Source organism: Macaca fascicularis, chromosome 10 (assembly GCF_037993035.2).
Source record: "Macaca fascicularis isolate 582-1 chromosome 10, T2T-MFA8v1.1".
In the NCBI taxonomy this organism is placed as follows: domain Eukaryota; kingdom Metazoa; phylum Chordata; class Mammalia; order Primates; family Cercopithecidae; genus Macaca; species Macaca fascicularis.
Window position 1 is genome coordinate 18,574,153 of NC_088384.1, and position 19,359 is coordinate 18,593,511.

General features: G+C 47.4%; 1 protein-coding gene across 7 annotated transcripts in view; it reads left to right on the forward strand.

The window, feature by feature from the left end:
* The first annotated feature begins 2,251 nt into the window (after positions 1 to 2,251).
* Positions 2,252 to 19,359, forward strand: part of SYN3 (synapsin III) — a 548,186-nt gene continuing 531,078 nt past the window's right edge. For 4 of the 7 annotated variants that reach the window (XM_005567484.5, XM_005567485.5, XM_015457272.4 and 1 more), the window contains exon 1: positions 2,252 to 2,341. The gene's annotated coding sequence lies outside the window, so the exon portion shown is untranslated. Of the gene's footprint in view, positions 3,471 to 8,356; positions 8,717 to 19,359 lie in introns of those variants that run through there. The other 3 variants (XM_074003894.1, XM_005567482.5, XM_045364292.3) reach the window with 3 other exon arrangements.

Below are 19,359 nucleotides of genomic sequence, written 5' to 3' on the forward strand. Positions count from 1 at the left end.
GGCACAGTGGCTCATGCCTATAATCCCAGCACTTTGGGAGGTCAAGGCGGGTGGATCATGAGGTCAGGAGTTCCAGACCAGTCCGGCCAGTATAGTGAAACCCCGTCTCTACTAAACATACAAAACTTAGGCAGGCGTGGTGGTGGGTGCCTGTAATCCCAGCTACTCTGGAGCCTGAGGCAGGAGAATTGCTTGAACCCAGGAGGCAGAGGTTTCAGTGAGCCGAGATGGTGCCACTGCACTCTAGCCTGGGTGACAGAGCAAGACTCAGTCTTGATAAAAAACAAACAAACAAACAAAAAACAGAACATCTGGCAACTCTGGGTCTCCATTCCCATTTGGCAAAAATCAGTTGGAACTGAGCAGTGACTGTACCCTTAGGCAGGTGTGCATACCTCAGTCTGTCACAAGCCCCACCCCTCCTTTCTATTACACCCTGCCAACCTCACTTAGTACATGACTACCCAGCCACATCAGTATTAAAGTTTGGGATCCTTCAGCTAGTCTTATGCCCTTTTAGTTACTGAGGTTAGAGTCACTCCCTCTTAGTTACTGAGATCATGTACTAAAGCTCATGCAGTAAGTGGAAGATGCTGGGTGAGAACCTTTCTGATCTTGGTAATAGTACCATTACTCCACAGTGGCTCAAGTTAAACACCTAGGAGATTTTCTTCTTTCATTCCTTTATGTCAACCCCTGTCATAGTCTATTCTGTGCCACTATAACAGAATATCACAGACTGGGTAATTTATAAGGAACAACAATTTATTTGGCTTATGGCTCTGGAGGCTGGGAAGTCCAAGATTGAGGGGCTGCATCTGGTAAGGGCCTTCATGCTGAGTCATCCCAGGCATCACAAGGCATCACAAGGCAGAACAAGAGAGCAGCAGAGGAGTGGGGAGAGGACCACTCCTGGCATTAATGGAATCACCTCTTAAAGGTCCTACCTCTCAACACTGTTGCATTGGGGATTAAGTTTCCAACATATGAACTTTGGGGGTCACATTCAAACCACACCATCCCCTAAATCCAGCCTAATCCATCATCAAGTCTTCCTGTGCTACTTTTGACACACATTTTAGTGGCTCCACCTTTTCCCCATCTTGCTGTCACCACCCTGGTCTTCATCACCATAATCTCTTGCCTGAATTGTTCCCTCCAGATTGATATGATGAATCCCTGATCCTCACGGTGGCCTACAAGGTTCTGGGTGATGGTGATTCCACACTAGTCTACCTCTCTGGCCATAACCCACTCTCCCCTTGCTCACCTCACTCAACCATCCTGGGGGCCAGTTCCAGCTTCAGAACCATACATCTGCCGACCCCTCTGTCAGCAATGCTCCTGCTTCAGCCCTGGAATCGTTTTTGTTCTCCAACTATCAAATATCACAAGTGTCCCAGAGACTACCCTGGGTATAGCAGTCCTAGATCTCTTTCTTTTCTTTTCTCTCTTTCTTTCTCTCTCTTTCCGGAGACGGCATCTAGCTCTGTTGTCCAGGCTGGAGTGCAGTGGCGCTATCTCGGCTCACCGTAACCTCTGCCTCCGGGTCCAAGCAATTCTGCCTCAGTCTCCCGAGCAGCTGGGACTACAGGCGCGCACCACCATGCCCAGCTAATTTTTATATTTTTAGTAGAGACGGGGTTTTATTATCTTGGCCAGGCTGGTCTGGAACTCCTGACCTCGTGATCCACTAGCCCCGGCCTCCCAAAGTGCTGGAATTATAGGCGTGAGCCACAGGCGCCCGGCCGACATTCTCTTGTTTTTTTCGTTTGTTGTATATAACCTACCCCTTCCCCCACCCCATGCAAAGTCCACGAGGACGATAGACTTTGTCTTGCTCCCTGTTGCATTCTGGCCCTAGGACCTAGCCCACAGTCTGGGACGTTTGCTGACCAGGGGCCCTGGTTTCTCTGAGGTGCCACTTGAGGTCCGGGAGGTCAGCTGACTTTCCCGAAGGTGGATTCCAAGGACACTGCAGTCTTCGTACTCCCCGAGGGGCGTCTAGACACTCCTGAGACCCAGAATTATTAGTTAACTGGGCTCCTCAGCCCGGTGAGAGCTCAGAGTCTAGAAGCAACTTTCCCAGCCTGGAGAGGTGAACCCGGCAGGGCGGAGGGGAGAGGCGTGGGCGAGGGAGTGGGCGCGGGTGGGCGGGGCCGTCCGGGGGCCTCTTTGCCCGAGCCAATGGGGCGCCGCGGCGCGGGGAGGCCGGGCCGCCGGGCGGGGGCGCTCGCGCGCGGTGAGGGGCAGAGGCTGAACTCCCGGGACCCGGAGCGGATCTACTGGCGGGCGCCGCGCCGAGGCACCACCGGGCGCCGAGTTCCTGGCGGCTCGCACGGTAAGCGGCGCGCCGCCGCAAAGTAGACTTTGTAGGGTTCTGACAGCCGGGAGACCCCACCCCGAGCGGGGGCTGCTGGTGCGTTCTCGCGTCGGGCTGCGTCCCCTGGAGCTCCGGCTCTGTGTCCGCGGGATGCGGGCGCACGCAGGGGCAGGTAGGGAGGCAGGGAGCCGCGCTCCACGGTGTCTCCCCAGGCTGCCGCTGCCGGGGCCCTGGGCCGGTCCCTGGGACAGACAGATCGGCGTGCGGGGGCCGTCTGCCGGGCCCGGGAGCCGGGGGCGCGCAAGACTGTGGATCCTAAGACTGCCTCCACCCAGCGCCCGGCCCGGGGAAGAGCTTGCGGGAAACCAGGAACCGCAGCGGCTGGACCTCTGCTCTGCGCCGGCTCCTAGGACCTGCCTTAGGTCCCCAGATCCCTCATGATCTGTTGCCTTGGGTTTGGGGGGTCAGATTTGTCACGCTGTGGCCAATTTCCAGTCAGCCTGGGGGCAGGACGAAATCTCAGAGTGGTTCCCTGGCCAAGCTAGAAGCAGAGAATAGCTCTGGATACAGCACCTCGTGTATCTATCCAGCACTTACTTGGCTCTTTCTGAGTGCCAGGCACGGTGCCAAGCCCTAGCAGCATGAAGAATGGCCTTGGGGAGCTCCTGGGGCTAAGAGGGACAGTAGGAGGAGCAATTGCAGTGCAGGGTAGTGCGGAAGACTCGAGATGGAGAAGAGGACGGTGAGGAAGCCAGGAAGGCTTCAGAGAGTAGGTGACCATTGACTAGAAGTCGGAGGTTTTGCCTGGCTGAAAAGTGTGTTGGGGTTCGGAGTTGATGGGGAGCAGGAATTCCAGGTGGATTTTCTTGTGTAAAGGTAAAGAAACTGAAAAGGTCCGGTGTCCTGACCTAGAACATCAGATAATTCTACAGCAGATAATGGAGTAGGACCGGGTCTTGTTATAGGTAGGAAATAAGTTGTCGACATGGCAGGGAGCTAAAACATGCACAGACCTTAAAGTGCAGCCTTAGAATATTTAGAATTTTATCCTGGAATGAAGGAGGGCCGTGGAAGATTTCTGATCAGTGATCAGGTCTCTCTGGCAGCTCTGGGGACAACGGATGGAGACCGGAGCATCAGAAAGCTGGTAAGTTGTAGCACTTTTTGGACCTTGGCTGCAAATGCTCTTCCCCGCCTAAGGGAGCCCCCTCTGCCCGGGAGCCCTGCTCCCTGGCTTCTGGACATGGATTCAGGCGAAGAGATGCTGTCTGTGTAATGCTTGCTTCTGCAGCCTGCACATCAGTTTGATATTGTTTCTGGAGGCTTGTGACCTCGGTCTTGTCATCAGGACTCTGAAGGGTGCCTCTGCTCTTCTTTTCTCATCTTCAGGCCCTCTGTGTGCCCTTCTGCTCTCCCTGGGCTCCCCTTTCTGTTTCACAGAGACCCAGTCTCAGCCATTGGAGGCAAGGCTGTGTGTAGATTGGTGTAGTAGAAAGAACAAGGGCTAGCTGGGAAATCAGACTAGAATGTCACTTTAGCCATAGGCTTTGGGGACATTAGTAACCTTCATGAACCTTCTTTTTCTGATTTAAAAGGAAATCGTCATACTCATCTGTCATGGGTCAGGTTCCCTGGAGAAAGACTTGGCACTTCTGAGATTTGTGTGCAGATAAGGGAAGCAGGATTGGGCAGAGGGAGATGTTGATCTATGGTGTAGTGCAAGAGAGGCCTCAATCCATCCCATGAGACAAAGGGACGAGGCCTTTGAAGCTGAATGTTGATCAGCCAGTGGGTGCAGGCTGACCCTAGGAAGGGAGCTAGGATGTCCCTTCAGCAGGCCAGCTCCTGACTAGGTACTCAGCTGAGAGCTGGAGTAACCAACACTCTGGCAGCTGGACATGGGGAAGTCATGAGTGTCTTGGTCTTGAAGGGGGGTTGAGAGTTTCCCCAGGGCATCCGCTACACTACCTCACAAATGAGGTAGTGCTTTTTACTGTACCTGGTGTGTAGTATTTATCTTAAAAGTATTCATTTCTCTCACCTTTAAATTTCGTGACTGCACCTGAAAATGAGTTTTGGAATTTGAGTTGAGTCAGCTTTTGTGAGGAGCTTTTAATAACAGCCACAAAAACTACTGCTTCCCATTTTTGAGTGTCTATTATGTATATACATTCTCTCCTAGTTGTCCTGTAATACTCCAACTTAGGTACTTTTATTCTCATTTTAAAGTAAACCCAGTCTCTTCCAAAACCCAACAGAGTTGATGTTCTTTTGCCACAAAATAATAATTATAATAGTGAGAACAATCACTCACAACTCTGTGATTTGTTACACTTTCCAAAGTGCTTTCATTGGTGGATTGATTGATTAATCATTCATTCATCCACTAATTAATCAATCAATGTGTGTTGAGTGCCTCTTGAGGGGCAGGTGCTGTCGTAGGTGCTGGGGAGAAAGCTCAGTCTGTTAGAGGAGATGGACATTAAATACTTGGATTCATCAAAAGCAAGCGTTGAGGGATGGAACATTGCATTGCATAGCCAGGGTGTGATAGAGAATAACAGGCTCTTTGTCCAATTGACTCCTTGTCTTTCAGCTTCAATATAACCTTCTCGGAAAGGCCTTCTGTAGTCCCTCCTTTTTATTCTCCCTTCGTAACAGTCATTTATCTATTTCACTTACTTTCCTATTGTTGGTCCTCCCCTTTAGACTGCAGACTCCAGGGGATCATATGTTGCTTCATCCCAGGAGCCTACCACAGGGTTTAGCACGTATTTCTTAAATGAGTGACATGAATGAAGGGTGGATGTGCTTAACAGGGTAGTCAGGGAAAGTCTCCCAAAGGAGTGATATTTACACTGAGATGTGGGGGACGAGAAAGATCCAGCAATGCCAAGATCAAGAGGCAGAGAGAACAGCTTAAATTCAAAGACCATGAGGTGGAGGAATGGAGCCCACTGTGGTTGGAGCACATAGTGGGCAGACTGTGTGGAGTGGCCTGAGATGAGTTAGAAGGCGATGAAGTCTTGGAGGCCATGCTGAGCTTAGATTTTTATCTGAAGTGCAATGAATCATTGAAGGATTTTAAACCTGATATAATAGTGTATATTCGTGTGTTGTCTGTTATGCCTCTGGGAGGCAAACTCCTTGAAGAAAGGTGCTTAGTAAATATTGCTTAAATGAATGGATGATCTGGTTTATGTTTTGAAATGAGCCCATCTCAGCTACCAGGTGAGAAGTGGAATAGAGAGAAGAAAGAATGAGATCTTGTCACAGTTGGAAGCTCAGTGAGAGATATATTGGTGTCTGGGCTAAAGGACAGCAATAGTGTTGGAGAAAAGTAAAAGGATTTGAGCTCTATTTAGGAAGCAAAATGGATAGGATTTGCTGATACTTTAAATGCAGGGAATATGGGAAGGGGGAGGGGATGAAGGGTGATGGCCAGCCTTATGGTTTAAGATTCGTTGGCTACTGAAAGTCTGGCAGCTCCGTCAGTAAGTGACTGAATAAATAAAATGTAGTGTAACATATAATAGAACGTTACTCAGTCATAACAAGGAGTGAAGTACTAATATGTGCTGCAATGTGGGTGAACCTTAAAAATACTATGTGAAAGCATGTTTTAAAAGCCAGACACCAAAGGTTATATATTGTATGATTCCCTTTATGTGAAGCATCCAGAAGAGGTAAATCCATAGAGACAGAGAACAGATTGGTGATTGTGCTGGTCTGAGGGGGAAGTGGGACTGGGGCTTGACTGCTTAATGGCTCAGTGGTTTCCTTTTGGAGTAATGAAAATGTTTTGGACCTAGATAGAGGTGACAGTTTGCACATCATCATGAGGATAGTAAATGCCACACATCGTTAGTTTAAAATGGCTAGCTTTGAGTTATGTAAATTTCACCTAGTTAAAAAAAAAACAAAAACCGGTTGGGTGGATGGGAGGATTATTCACATAACAGAGACTAGGCGAGGAGCAGGTTGTGCTTAGGGGATACAATTCAAATACTCTCTTGGAGATGCCCGTAAAACATCCACATAGAGACGGGCTTTGGCTGTGAGTCTGGAGTCTAGGAGGGGAGTCTGGGCTGGAGATATAAATATGGCAATTGTCAGCACTTAGATGTCAGCCAATAAAATGGAAGAGTTTGAGCGTGTGAGAGAGAGAGAGAGAAGGAGAAAATCAGAGCCTGGATCATTCTTTAATTTGATCTTTATAACTATTCATAGGAGAGTGCTATTCTCCTCATTTTTAGATAAGGACACCAACCCCCTCTCCCCTGTCCAAACGAACTTGCCCAGAATCAGTTTGTTGCTGTGAGTCTCCAGACTTCCAATCCTTTGTCTTTCCCATCTCAGTGTGATGCCGTTTAGAACTTTGGCAAACACTTTCCCTTCTTTCAGTCATGATTGAGTATTCGCACGTGGCAGGCGCTGTCCAGGTATATGTTAGTGGAGAAAGTAGACATAGCTCTAATCTCATGGGGTTTATTCAGTAAACAAGTAACTGCAGCCCACGACTCCAGGAGACCTTAAGAGCACAGAGCAGGGGCATCTATCCCTGGTTTGGTGGTTGGCGGGTGGTTGGGGAAGGCTTCCAAGAGACAGTGATGGTTAAGCTGAATTTGCAACAGAAGCAGAGGGAATGAGCCCAAGAAAGAGAATAATCCACCATTGTCTTCATTTCCCCATTCCTCCCAGGCTCCTGGCATTTTCCAACTCAAGAGTGTATATTTTCTGTAACTCTAGAGGCAATAAGTAAATAAATGGCTTGGTTTGACTTCGAGCGGGAGCTTCAAAAGGGTAGCAGGGTCAGGTCCAAACAGCCCATCTTTCAAAGCAAGGCTCCATCTCTTGCTCAAGTGACTTATCCTCTCTCTCTCTCTCTTTTTTTTTTTTTTTTTTGAAACAGAGTCTCGCTCTGTCGAACCCAGGCTGGAGTGCAGTGGCGTGATCTTGGCTCACTGCAACCTCCGCCTCCTGAGTTCAAGTGATTCTCCTGCCTCAGCCTCTGGAGTAGCTGGGATTACAGGCACCCGCCACCACGCCCGGCTAATTTTTGTATTTTCGGTGGAGATGGGGTTTCACCATGTTGGTCAGGCTGGTCTTGAACTCCTGATCTCAGGTGATCCGCCCACCTTGGCCTCCCAAAGTGCTGGGATTACAGGAGTACTTATCCTCTCTCTCTCTCCCTTTTTTTTTAGATGGAGTTTCGCTTTTGTTGCCCAAGCTGGAGCACAATGTCGTGATCTTGGCTCACCGCAACTTCCGGCTCCCAGGTTCAAGCGATTCTCCTACCTCAGCCTCCGGAGTAGCTGAGATTACAGGCGTGCGCCACCATGCCTGGCTAATTTTTTAATATTTTTAGTAGAGATAGGGTTTCTCCATGTTGGTCAGGCTGGTCTCGAACTCCCGACCTCAGGTGATCTGCCTGCCTCGGCCTCCCAAAGTGCTGGGATTATAAGCGTGAGCCACCGCGCCTGGCGACTTATCCGCTCTTGACCTGGCTTTGTATACTTGGGATATGGAGCCATTGTTCAGTGCAGGAAATAAATGAGATGATGTAGCAAAGTGCTGGACACGTGAAAAATGCTCAGAAAAATGTTATCTTGTTTGGAGAGGAAGACTTTCTGAGTTGATCAGTGGTTGCCACGCTCTGTACACTATTTAAAATACAGTTATCCATGCTCTCTTTGTTGGTTCTGATTTAAATGGCTTGAAATGAAAAAATGATGATCTGTATGTTTAAAAAGCACCCTGGATGATTCTGATAAAAGCAAGTTCAGGAAGTGTTGATTTAGATCAAATCCTCTTTGCTCTGATGAGCATGAAAGGGTTAAGCACCTAGAAGCAAAATTTTGCCTTCTAGGAATTATTAGCCAATGACGGTGCTGACCGATGATGTAATGTCTTTGGCTGGTGCTCCATTGGTTAAGTGTATTGTTTCTCTTGCTTCAGCTGTTCGAGGAGCAGAGCTGGAGCACAAGGGTTAATAATTTTGTGGAAGCAGTTAGAGCTCTCTCTCTCTTTTTCATTCCTCTTCTGCTAGGTGTGAGTATACAGCAGGGCCCTGCAGATTGTTGCCCTTCTCCTTCCAATAAACATCCACACTCTCCTTACACATCCACACTGTCCTCCTTACCTCCTCCCAAGCAGAGCACATGTGTCCGTAGTACTACGGAGGAGGAGAAGGAGGAGGAGGAGGAGAAGGAAGAGGAGGAGAAGGATTCTTTAGAGAAGAGAGCCCTTTCAAAGTTCCATGCTGCAGTCTCTTACTGCAGTCTCTCCTTGCCACCGGGGATGGGCACAGCCCCAGGTCCCTCTGAATGAATTGCTAAACTGCCACCTGCTTCTGAGTGTTGTTCAACCTGGCAGAATCCTTAGAACCAGGAGGTGAGCCCAAGGTTTTGGAAGAGGGAGTGGGCCGGGTGGGAAGGAGCCGTGCGGTGCGGGGAGGACTAGCTCTAGACTGAAGGTCAGGGGCAAGCTCAAGCCAGTGGCTGCCACTGGCTAGTGATATAAGCTTGGGCAGGGTGGTCTCCCACTCCAGGTCTGTTTGCTAAAGTGCATGATGTGAGGCTTGGATTAGGGCCCTCCTATTCCAAGTTTTAGCAGACACTGTCTAGGGAGTGTGCTCACCAGGAGCTATAAGGAAGCATGTTCTTGGTGTAGCTTTAGCTTTCTGTCAGATACTCCCTGAAGATACATGCTTTCTTTCAGGAATCTGGGCAGGAGGGGAGCTGGTCACGTTATCTCTATATCTCTGAAACCAGTTCTAATCTGGTTCCTCCTTATATTGTCTGAGCTCCCTCTAAAGCACTCCAACTCATTCCAGTGGCCCTTGCAGAATCTGGGCTGAGGTTTCTCCAGAAGCTCCTGAATGGTCTCACAGATTTTGATCATGTCATGTGAGGGGAACCTTTGGGTCCCTGACCCTTGAGTTGTTGGTGTGCCTTAATATATTTGGGCACTTTTCTAGGTGTCCCAGGCTGGGGCTCTTAGGGTTGGGGAGAGGAATTCTTTTTGTATTATGGATAGCATAATTGTGATTTTTGTTTGTTTGTTTGTGTTAAATGGGACATGGATTATTGCCTCTGCCTAAAACTTCTCACCTTGTCCTGAAAAGGTCCCAAGGTAGGCGCGTGTGTCTCAAGATGTAAATTGAAATGAGTAGATATGGGGAAGGGAGAGGGGAGCAGAGCAGCTGGGGAAAACTGCTAGCAAGAAACACTGACCTTCATTTCATAAGTAATTCAAGAAATCCTTGCTTTTGATAGACACACTGCGATGCTGGCTATCTCTGGTGGTCCTCCAAAAATATACAGAAATAGAAAATCCTTCTATTTTTATTTTTTCCGAATTGGATTATAAGTGAGGGGTTCTCAGTTTTGGAGAATGGAGCCTAAAAAGGGTTATCTTTGTGTGTTGTGTGGTCCTTGGTGTTTGCCACCCTGTGTTCTAGGCCAGGCTTTGCTGATGTAGGTCCTTGAGCAAGTCACCAAACCTTTCTGAGCCTCAGCTCCCTCACTTGTAAATCGCAGAGGTAGAGAGGAGTTGGGCTTGCTAATTTCTGCAGCCCTTCTAGGTCTGGCCATCTGGGCTTCAGATTGCTATAAGCCTTTGGAATTTGAATATGTTGAAGTGGGCCCAATGGGTAAAGAATGTTTGAATAAAGGGATACACAGCATATGTCTTCTAGGTACTGGGTGCTTTACACGGGTTTTAACTTATTTCACCATCCCAACTGCACTGGGAGTGGGTAAAATTAACCCCATTCTACAGATGTGAAAATCAAGGCTAAAGGAGGTTGAGTGACTTGTCCAAGATGATCCACTTGCTCAGTGGCAGAGCTGGTATTTAGACCTGTGCAGGTAGATGTACTGAGGGAGGGATCCATGGCAGGATAGTGGTGGGGATGGAGCAGGAATCTTTTGTCTGCCTTTGTTTCCTTGCATGCTGTTCTCTGTACTAGAAGTCATGTGCTGGTTTTGAGATAAACTAGCTCAGCCAGGTCACTGTAGCTTATCCACTCACTGTCTGGGACCACAAAAGATTGGAGGACCCTGGGTCTGAAAAGGACCTTACAGTTCTTTGGATCAAGCCCCTCAATTTGTTTTGCTTTGTTTTGTTTTGTTTTGTTTTGTTTTTGAGACAGTCTCGCTCTGTCACCCAGGCTGGAGTGCAGTGGCGTGATCTCGGCTCACTGCAACCTCCACCTCCCAGGCTTAAGAGATTCTCATGTCTCAGCCTCCTGAATAGCTGGGATTACAGACATGCGCCACCACACCCGGCTAATTTTTTGTATTTTTAGTAGAGATGGGGTTTCACTATGTTGGCCAGGCTGGTCTTGAACTGCTGACCTCAAGTGATCCACCTGCCTCAGGCTCCCAAAGTGCTGGGGTTACAGACGTGAGCCACCGTGCCTGGCCAAACCCCTCAATTTGTAGCTGAGAAAATGGAGGTCCACAGAAGTTAGGGGATTTGTTTCACGTCACTTGATGAGTTGACAGATGGGAAGAAATGAACACAAAGACTCCCTGTCTTAAGTGTTTGGAGTTGTATTTTTATAACTTTTTTTTTTTTTTTTTTTTTTTTTGAGATGGAGTCTCGCTCTGTCGCCCAGGCTGGAGTGCAGTGGCCGGATCTCGCTCACTGCAAGCTCCGCCTCCGGGGTTTACGCCATTCTCCTGCCTCAGCCTCCCGAGTAGCTGGGACTACAGGCGTCCGCCACCGCGCCCGGCTAGTTTTTTGTATTTTTTTAGTAGAGACGGGGTTTCACTGTGTTAGCCAGAATGGTCTCGATCTCCTGACCTCGTGATCCGCCCGTCTCGGCCTCCCAAAGTGCTGGGATTACAGGCTTGAGCCACCGCGCCCGGCCTACTTTTTTTTAAAGAAAAAAAAAACAGCACTCATTTTTTTGAGACACATGGGGCGAGTGAGTTGCATTTAGTTATTCTCACCTCCAGGCCCCTTTCCAGTGCGAAAAGATTGGAGTAGGCTTATGGAACACCTCCTCTGCTTGGCTGTGTGGCTGGTGTCTGAGACACAGAGGGCGACAGGCAAGCTGAGTATGAGACCCGGTCACTTTCCTTGAGCAGGCTCAGGCTGTGTTTCCTGGGGGCTTCTAGCTCACAGGTTAGCAGTCCCTCCCGATGGATGGGCCGAAACCCTGAACCTTTCCTCCTGCGTGCGGCTGGCACCCAATTTGTGCCACTATAAGAGCACTTGCCACATGATGTGTGGTTTTTGTTCTTTGTCTTCCTGACTAAGAGGCACGCTTCCAGAGCACAGCTCCCAAAATACTGAATTTAATTAATTGGTGGAGCTGCCTAATGGGGAGGCGGGTGTCAATAGCTTGGATGAGAATAAAAACCATCCAGTAGTTATTAAAAAGCACAATGCAGATACTTGACCCTTTTCATGATCACTATAGCATTAAAAAAGTATCACCCAAATAACAGGCTTCAGAAACTCAAATTATTATCGTAGGAAAGAGGAGTTATAATTATTCTGCAGGGCTAGAGGGCAAAGCTAGCTGCAGCAGTGGAATTTGGAGAGGAGCAGAGCGCAGATAGAGGAAGAAAGTGCTGGTGGTGGAGCTGTCCAGCAGGGGGAGCCCACCTTCCAAGGCCCTGTCATCACTGAAGCCCTGGCAAGGAGTGGAACTTGGCAATCTGTAACTTCCTTTTTAGATCTAACATTTCTTGATTATCTATCAAGCGGGAGTATATTAGAGGAAGCTGAGGGTACAGCAACATTGTGTCTTACTTATTCTTTAGGCCCTGAACCCATTGTATGGTGTGAAAATCATGTGTAGCCAAAAATACCCTAAAAATATTTTAATTGCCAGAAAGTTGCATTATACATGGTTTTTGTGTATGAAACCCTGCATAGTAATTCCCTGTGCTACCCAGTGTGCAAAACTCTGGCCTACAGCAAAATAACTAGAAAAAGAAGGTCAAAAAAGAAGTTGTCTGCATCTTCATGCTGCTGTGTTTTTAAGGTAACTGTCAAATCTCTAGGGCATGGGGTAGGGGCAAGCCTACTTGCTTGCAAGGTTTCTGTCATTCAGTTTGGATAAACAACCTCTAATACCTTCAGACATGTTGTTTCAGTCCATTTTGCATTGCTATAAAGGAATGCCTGAGACTGGGTAATTTATAAAGAAAAGAGGTTTATTTGGCTAAAGGTTCTACAGGCTGTACAAGCATGGCACCAGCATCTGCTCAGCTTCTGGTGAGACCTCAGGAAGCTTTAACTCATGGCAGAAGGTGAACGGGTAACAGGCATGTCACATGGTGAGAGAGCAACAGAGAGAGGGGGACGTGTCAGGCTCCTATTAACAACCAGCTCTTGTGTGAACTAATAGGGCAAGAACTGACTCATCACCAAGGGGAGGACACCAAGCCATTCATGAGGGATCCACTCCATCACCAAAACACCTCCCACCAGACCCCACCTCCCGTACTGGCGATCACATTTCAAAAATATTTTTGAGGGTATTTTTGGCTCCACACGATTTTCACACCATACTATGGGTTTAGAACCTAAAGAATGAATAAGATGCAGTGTTGCCATATCCTAATGCTATTTGGGGAAGGCAAACATCCAAACTATATCACATGTTAATAGTTTTTTTTTTTTAATGATAATGAAAATTAAATGAGATAATATATGTGGAAACCTCTAGCCAAGAACTGTTGCTACATGGTAGGTGTTCAATAAAAGTAGGTAATCAGCATCTTGCTTCGGCAGACTGGTCCATGCTGGTCTTTTTAAAAAATTTTTTATTTTTTAATTTTTTTGAGACAGAGTCTCACTCTGTCGCCCAGGCTGGAGTGTAGTGGCACGATCTTGGCTCACTGCAAGCTCTGCCTCCCAGGTTCACGCCATTCTCCTGCCTCAGCCTCCTGAGTAGCTGGGACTACAGGCGCCCGCCACCATGCCTGGGTAATTTTTTGTATTTTTAATAGAGATAGGGTTTCACCATGTTAGCCAGGGTGGTCTCGAACTCCTGACCTCATGATCCACCCGGCTCGGCCTCTCAAAGTGCTTGGATTACAGGCATGAGCCACCGCACCCAGTCCATGCTGGTCTTTGAAACATCTTAGAGAAGAAACTGGCCACTAGTGTCCAGGTGTTGGCTAGTGTTTTCTACTTGAGGTTGGGATGTTCTGCCTGCCTCCTCCTGACACTATTCATTCTTATACCCCTGAATATTGCTCTAAAGTCCAAAGTGGAAAAAGAATGGAGTTGAAGGCAACACAGACCTGAGTCCTCTCTGTGTTGGTTTTTTTTTTTTTTCCTTGACAGAGACTTGCTCTGTTGCCCAGGCTGGAGTGCAGTGGCGTGGTCTCGGCTCACTGTAACCTCCGCCTCCCGGGTTCAAGCTATTCTCCTGCCTTAGCCTCCCGAGTGAGTAGCTGTGATTACAGGCGCCTGCCACCACGCCAGGCTAATTTTTTGTATTTTTAGTAGAGACAGGGTTTTGCCATGTTGGCCAGACTGGTCTCGAACTCCTGACATCGTGATCCACCCGCCTCAGCCTCCCAAAGTGTTAGATTCTACCATGCCCAGCTAATTTTTTGTATTTTTGGTAGAGACAGCGTTTTATCATGTTGGCTAGGCTGGTCTTGAACTCCTGACCTCGTGATCCGCCAGCGTCGGCCTCCCAAAGTGCTGGGATTACAGGCATAAGCCACTGCGCCCAGCCTAGGAGTGTGGATTTTATTCTATGTTGGAGGTCTTGAGCAAGGAGGTTACATAGTTTGAATTGTGCTTTTAATTGATTTTATCTTTTAAATTGTCATATGGTAAAATTGACCTTGTTTTGGTGTATCGCTCTATGACTTTTAACACGTGTATCCAACCACCACCACCACAATGAAGACACAGAACAGTTCCACCATCCAAAATACTCCCTCCAGCTGTGCTTTTAGTCACAAGCTCTCCATCTCCAACATTTGGCAATGATAACTCTGCTCTCTATCACTATAGTTTGTCTTTTCACAAATGCCATCTAGGCTGGATGTGGTGGCTCATGCCTGTAATTCCAGGACTTTGGAAGCTGAGGTGGGAGGATTGCTTGAGGCCAGGAGGTTGAGGCTGCAGTGAGCTACAATTGCACCACTGCACTCCAACATGGGCCACAGAGTGAAACCCTGTCTCTAAAAACAGAAAAAAAGAATGAAGAATGTCATATAAATTGAATCACACGGTATGTAACTTTCAGAGACTGGCCTCTGTCCCTCAGCATAATGTCTTCAAGATTCATCCGTGTTGCTGTGTGTCATTCACTTTTCTTGCTGGCTAGTATTCCATTGTAGAGATGTACCATGGATTGTCCGTCTATTGCTTGGATTGTTTCAAGGGATTATGGACACTTGGGTTGTTTCTAGTTTTTGTTTGTTTGGTTTGTTTGTTTTTTTGAAACAGTCTCACTCTGTCGCCCATGCTGGAGTGTAGTGGCGCGATGTTGGCTCACCTCAAGCTCTGCCTCCCGGGTGCATGCCATTCTCCTGCCTCAGCCTCCCTAGTAGCTGGGAGTACAGGTGCCCACTAACATGCCGGGCTAATTTTTTTTTTTTTTTTTGTATTTTTTGTATTTTTAGTAGAGACAGGGTTTCACCATGTTAACCAGGATGGTTTCAATCTCCTGACCTCATGATCCGCCCACTTTGGCCTCCCAAAGTGCCAGGATTACAGGCGTGAGCCATGGCACCCGGTCTTACTTTTTTTTTTTTTTTTGAGAGGAAGTTTTACTCTTTTTGCCCAGGCTGCAGTGTAGTGGCGCGATCTCGGCTCACCACAGCCTCTGTCTGCTGGGTTCAAGCGTTTCTCCTGTCTCAGTCTCCCAAGTAACTGGGATTACAGGTGCATGCCACCAAATTCAGCTGATTTTTGGATTTTTAGTAGAGACGAGGTTTCATCATACTGGTCAGGTTGGTCTCGAATTCCTGACCTCAGGTGATCCGCCCGCCTCAGCCTCCCAAAGTGCTGGGATTACAGGTGTGAGTCATCGCACCCAGTCAGGTTGTTTCTAGTTTTTAAGGATTCTGAATAAAGCTGCTATAAACACTTGTATTTAAGTTTTTGTGTGGATGTGAGTTTTTGCTTCTCTAAGGTAGATACCCAAGAGTTGGATTGCTAGGACATATGCTAAGTTTACATTTAACTTCATAGGAAACTTCCAAACTAATTTCTAGAGTAGCCATGTCATTTTTCATTTCCATCAGCAACATATGAAAGTTCCAGTTGCTCTGCATTGGAATCAGTAGTTGGCATTGTTGGTATTTTTTATTTTAGCCATCTTTATAGTTTAGTAGTATCTCAATAGTTTAATTTGCATTTCCCTAACTTGCTAATTATGTTGAATATCTTTACAAGTGTGTATTTACCATGCCTATATTCTCTTTGACAAAGTGTCTGTTCAGGTCTATTACATGTTTTTTGTTTGTTTGTTTTTAAATTACTTTTTTATTGTTGAGTTTTTAGTATTCGATATATACCAGTATTTTCTTGGATATGTGACTTACAAATATTTGACATGTTTTTAAAGAATCATTCTGAATGCTGTGTGTTAAGAGAGCCGTAGTGGGGGAAAGGTGGGAGCTATAGGATCAGTGAGTGGGTCGTTGTGGTAGTTCATGGGGGAGCGATGATGATGGGCTGGACTAAGGTCCTTGGGGTGAAAGAAGTGAGAAGTGGTTAAGAAAAATTTTTTTTTTGAAAGTAGAACCACCTGACCTGGTTGATGAATGAGATGTGGAATATGAGGGAAAATAGAAGGCAAGAATAGTAACACACCTGGAGATGTTGAGAATTTAAATATAAATCAGGCAAGGTTTCTATCCTCAAATGGCTCCCAGTCTGGAGAGAGGAGATTTACTGTAAACAGTTCACCTGGAACACAGCCAGGTGTGCTGTCAGAGGTCATGTGCAAAGTATCAGGGGAGCAGAGGTGAGGGCGAAATTACTAAGTGTCAGGTTTGCAAGGCTAGATGTCTGGACAGCCGCTCTCAAACTGTAATGTGTTTAAGAATCATCTGGGTCTGGGCACGGTGGCTTATGCCTGTAATCCCAGCACTTTAGGAGGCCAAGGCAGGTGGATCACCTGAGGTCAGGAGTTCAAGACCAGCCTGACCAACATGGAGAAACCCTGTCTCTACTAAAAATACAAAAATTAGCCGGGTGTGGTGGCGCATGCCTGTAATCCCAGCTACTCAGGAGGTGGAGGCAGGAGAATCGCTTGAACCTCGGAGGCAGAGGTTTCAGTGAGGCAGAGGTTACATTTAACTTTATAAGAAACTTCCAAACTAATTTCTAGAGTGGCCATGTCATTTTGCATTTCCATCAGCAACGTATGAAAGTTCCAGTTGCTCTGCATTGAAATCAGTAGTTGCCATTGTTGGTATTTTCATGCCATTGCACTCCAGCCTGGGCAACAAGAGCAAAACTCCGTCTCAATTAAAAAAAAAAAAAAAAAAAAGAATCATCTGGGAAAGTTGTTAAAAATGCAAGTGGCTAGACCCTGATCCCTCAAGTAGGAGACCTGTGGTTAGCAAACACCAGAAATAATTCTGTGTAGGTGATTGGTCGAACGCACTATGAGAAACCCTAGGGGGAGCTGGGGAGAGTTCACAGAAAAGATGATGTTTGAAATGGGATTTCAGTGTTTAGTAGGAATTCTGACTTGGAGAAAGTTAGAGAAATGACAACCAGGCAGAGGCACAAGCAGAAGCAAAGGTCTGGAATAAGGTTAGAGAATGGCTAGAGGCTAGAATAAGCTTATGTTGGGTGATGGTGATGATGACCAATCGAAGACCACGTGTCTGTTTAGGGATGGGATGGGAGTCACTTGACCGCCTGTGCTCAATGAGTCTGTGAGTCTAAAGTGATTAAAGCAATTCATCAGCTCCTCAGTTATTAACAGGGGGCCTGCCGTGGTGAAATACCCAGGCAGTCCAAGAGCCGGGTGGACAGAACGTCTGTTATGCCTTCAAAGTCTCACGTGACTAGGCATGTTTGAGGAAAGCTGCTGCTACGGTGAACCAGCTGGCTGGAGGTGTTGTGTTGGCAGAAGGTTGGTGGAAGAATGCACTGTACCTAGTACTGCTTTGGGCCTTCCTTGAAGCTCAAAGACTCTACATCTTCTTTTTGTACATCATCCTGCCCACTTTCCGAGCATGCTGCAGCCACATCTCCTGTGGCCTAACTCCTAGGTTGTTGCATCCTCACTGTGTGCAAAGCACAGTTCAATGCACCTTTTTTTTTTTTTCTGAGACAGTCTCGCTCTGTTGCCGGGATGGAGTGCAGTGGTTCAATCTCGGCTCACTGCAACCTCCGTCTCCCAGATTCAAGCGATTCTCCTGCCTCAGCCACTCGAGTAGCTGGGACTACAGGCGCACACCACCACGCCCAGCTGATTTTTCTATTTTTAGTAGAGATGGTGTTTCACCATGTTGGCCAGGATGGTCTCAATCTCTAGACCCCATGATCCGCCTGCCTTGGCCTCCCAAAGTGCTGGGATTACAGGCATGAGCCACCACACCTGGCCCAGTTCAATGCACTTTATGTGGCTTAATTCACTTAATTTTCACCACAAGCTTGTCGATAAGTTAGAATTATTATACCTGTTTTACGATGAGCAAACAAAGACACAGAAGGATGAATGACTGGCCCAATGTCACAGAGCTAAGAAACAGAATTGCTGGGATATTAACCCAGGTAGTTTTGACTTCATGTCTTGTACTTTTATTTATTTTATATATATATATATTTTTGGGATGGAGTTTCACTCTTGTTGCCCAAGCTGGAGTGCAATGGCACGATCTCAGCTCACTCCAACCTCCGTCTCCTGGGTTCAAGCGATTCTCTTGCCTCAGCCTCCTCAGTAGCTGGGATGACAGGTGCCTGCGACCACACCCAGCTAATTTTTGTATTTTTAGCAGAGATGGGGTTTGGCCATGTTGGCCAGGCTGGTCTCGAACACCTGACCTCAGGTGATCCGCCCTCCTCAGCCTCCCAAACTGCTGGGATTACAGGTGTGAGCCTCTGCATCCAGATTTTGCTTGTGCTTTTAAACAGTATGCTGCACTAACCTTGTAGGGACATTGTTAGAGAATGAGAAGCAGGGGAAGTAGTAGCAGCGGCAACAACATACATAAGGTACTTACTATAGACCAGTCACTGGCTTATGTGTTATTCTTAGATTTAGTTCCGGTAAGGACTATTTCAGTAATACACTTTTATGTTCTAAAGATTTTTCTTTTTGATGTTAGTCCTTGGGTTGAAACTTTCTATTTTTCTTCCTTCTCGTCTAGTTAATAACAAAAGGGTATATGGCCTGTGAGACTTGAAAGAGCAGTAGGAAGTATGAGAATATCATGGGAGCAGGAAGGCAGAAGCCCCAGAACAGCCCCAGGGCTTCCACCTGCAGCTCAGGGATCCTTTGGCCAGGGCTTCATGGAGCACGACTTTAGCTAATCACGGCACAGTTTTGGGGCGGGAGAGCTGCTCAGTTCTAACCTGACTCCTACTCAAGATTCCTAACCTGACTCTTCTGTTACATAGGATGACTGGCTGCCTTGGGTTGGGTGGCATGGGCTCCAGGATCATGGGATTTCTCCTTCCACTCCTGGCTGCCTCTTTAGTAAAGTAGGGTGCTGCAGCATGCTGGGGACAGGAGCAGGTGCGACCCAGTGTCAACCAGCCTTTAGGGTGGTTGTTCTGTGTGAGACTGTTTGCTCTTATGAGAAAGGGCCCTGGATTACTGTTTTTAGAGTTCTTCAAAATCTGTCTTTCGGCCGGGCGCGGTGGCTCAAGCCTGTAATCCCAGCACTTTGGGAGGCCGAGACGGGCGGATCACGAGGTCAGGAGATCGAGACCATCCTGGCTAACACGGTGAAACCCCGTCTCTACTAAAATATACAAAAAAAACTAGCCAGGCGAGGTGGCGGGCGCCTGTGGTCCCAGCTACTCGGGAGGCTGAGGCAGGAGAATGGCGTAAACCCGGGAGGCGGAGCTTGCAGTGAGCT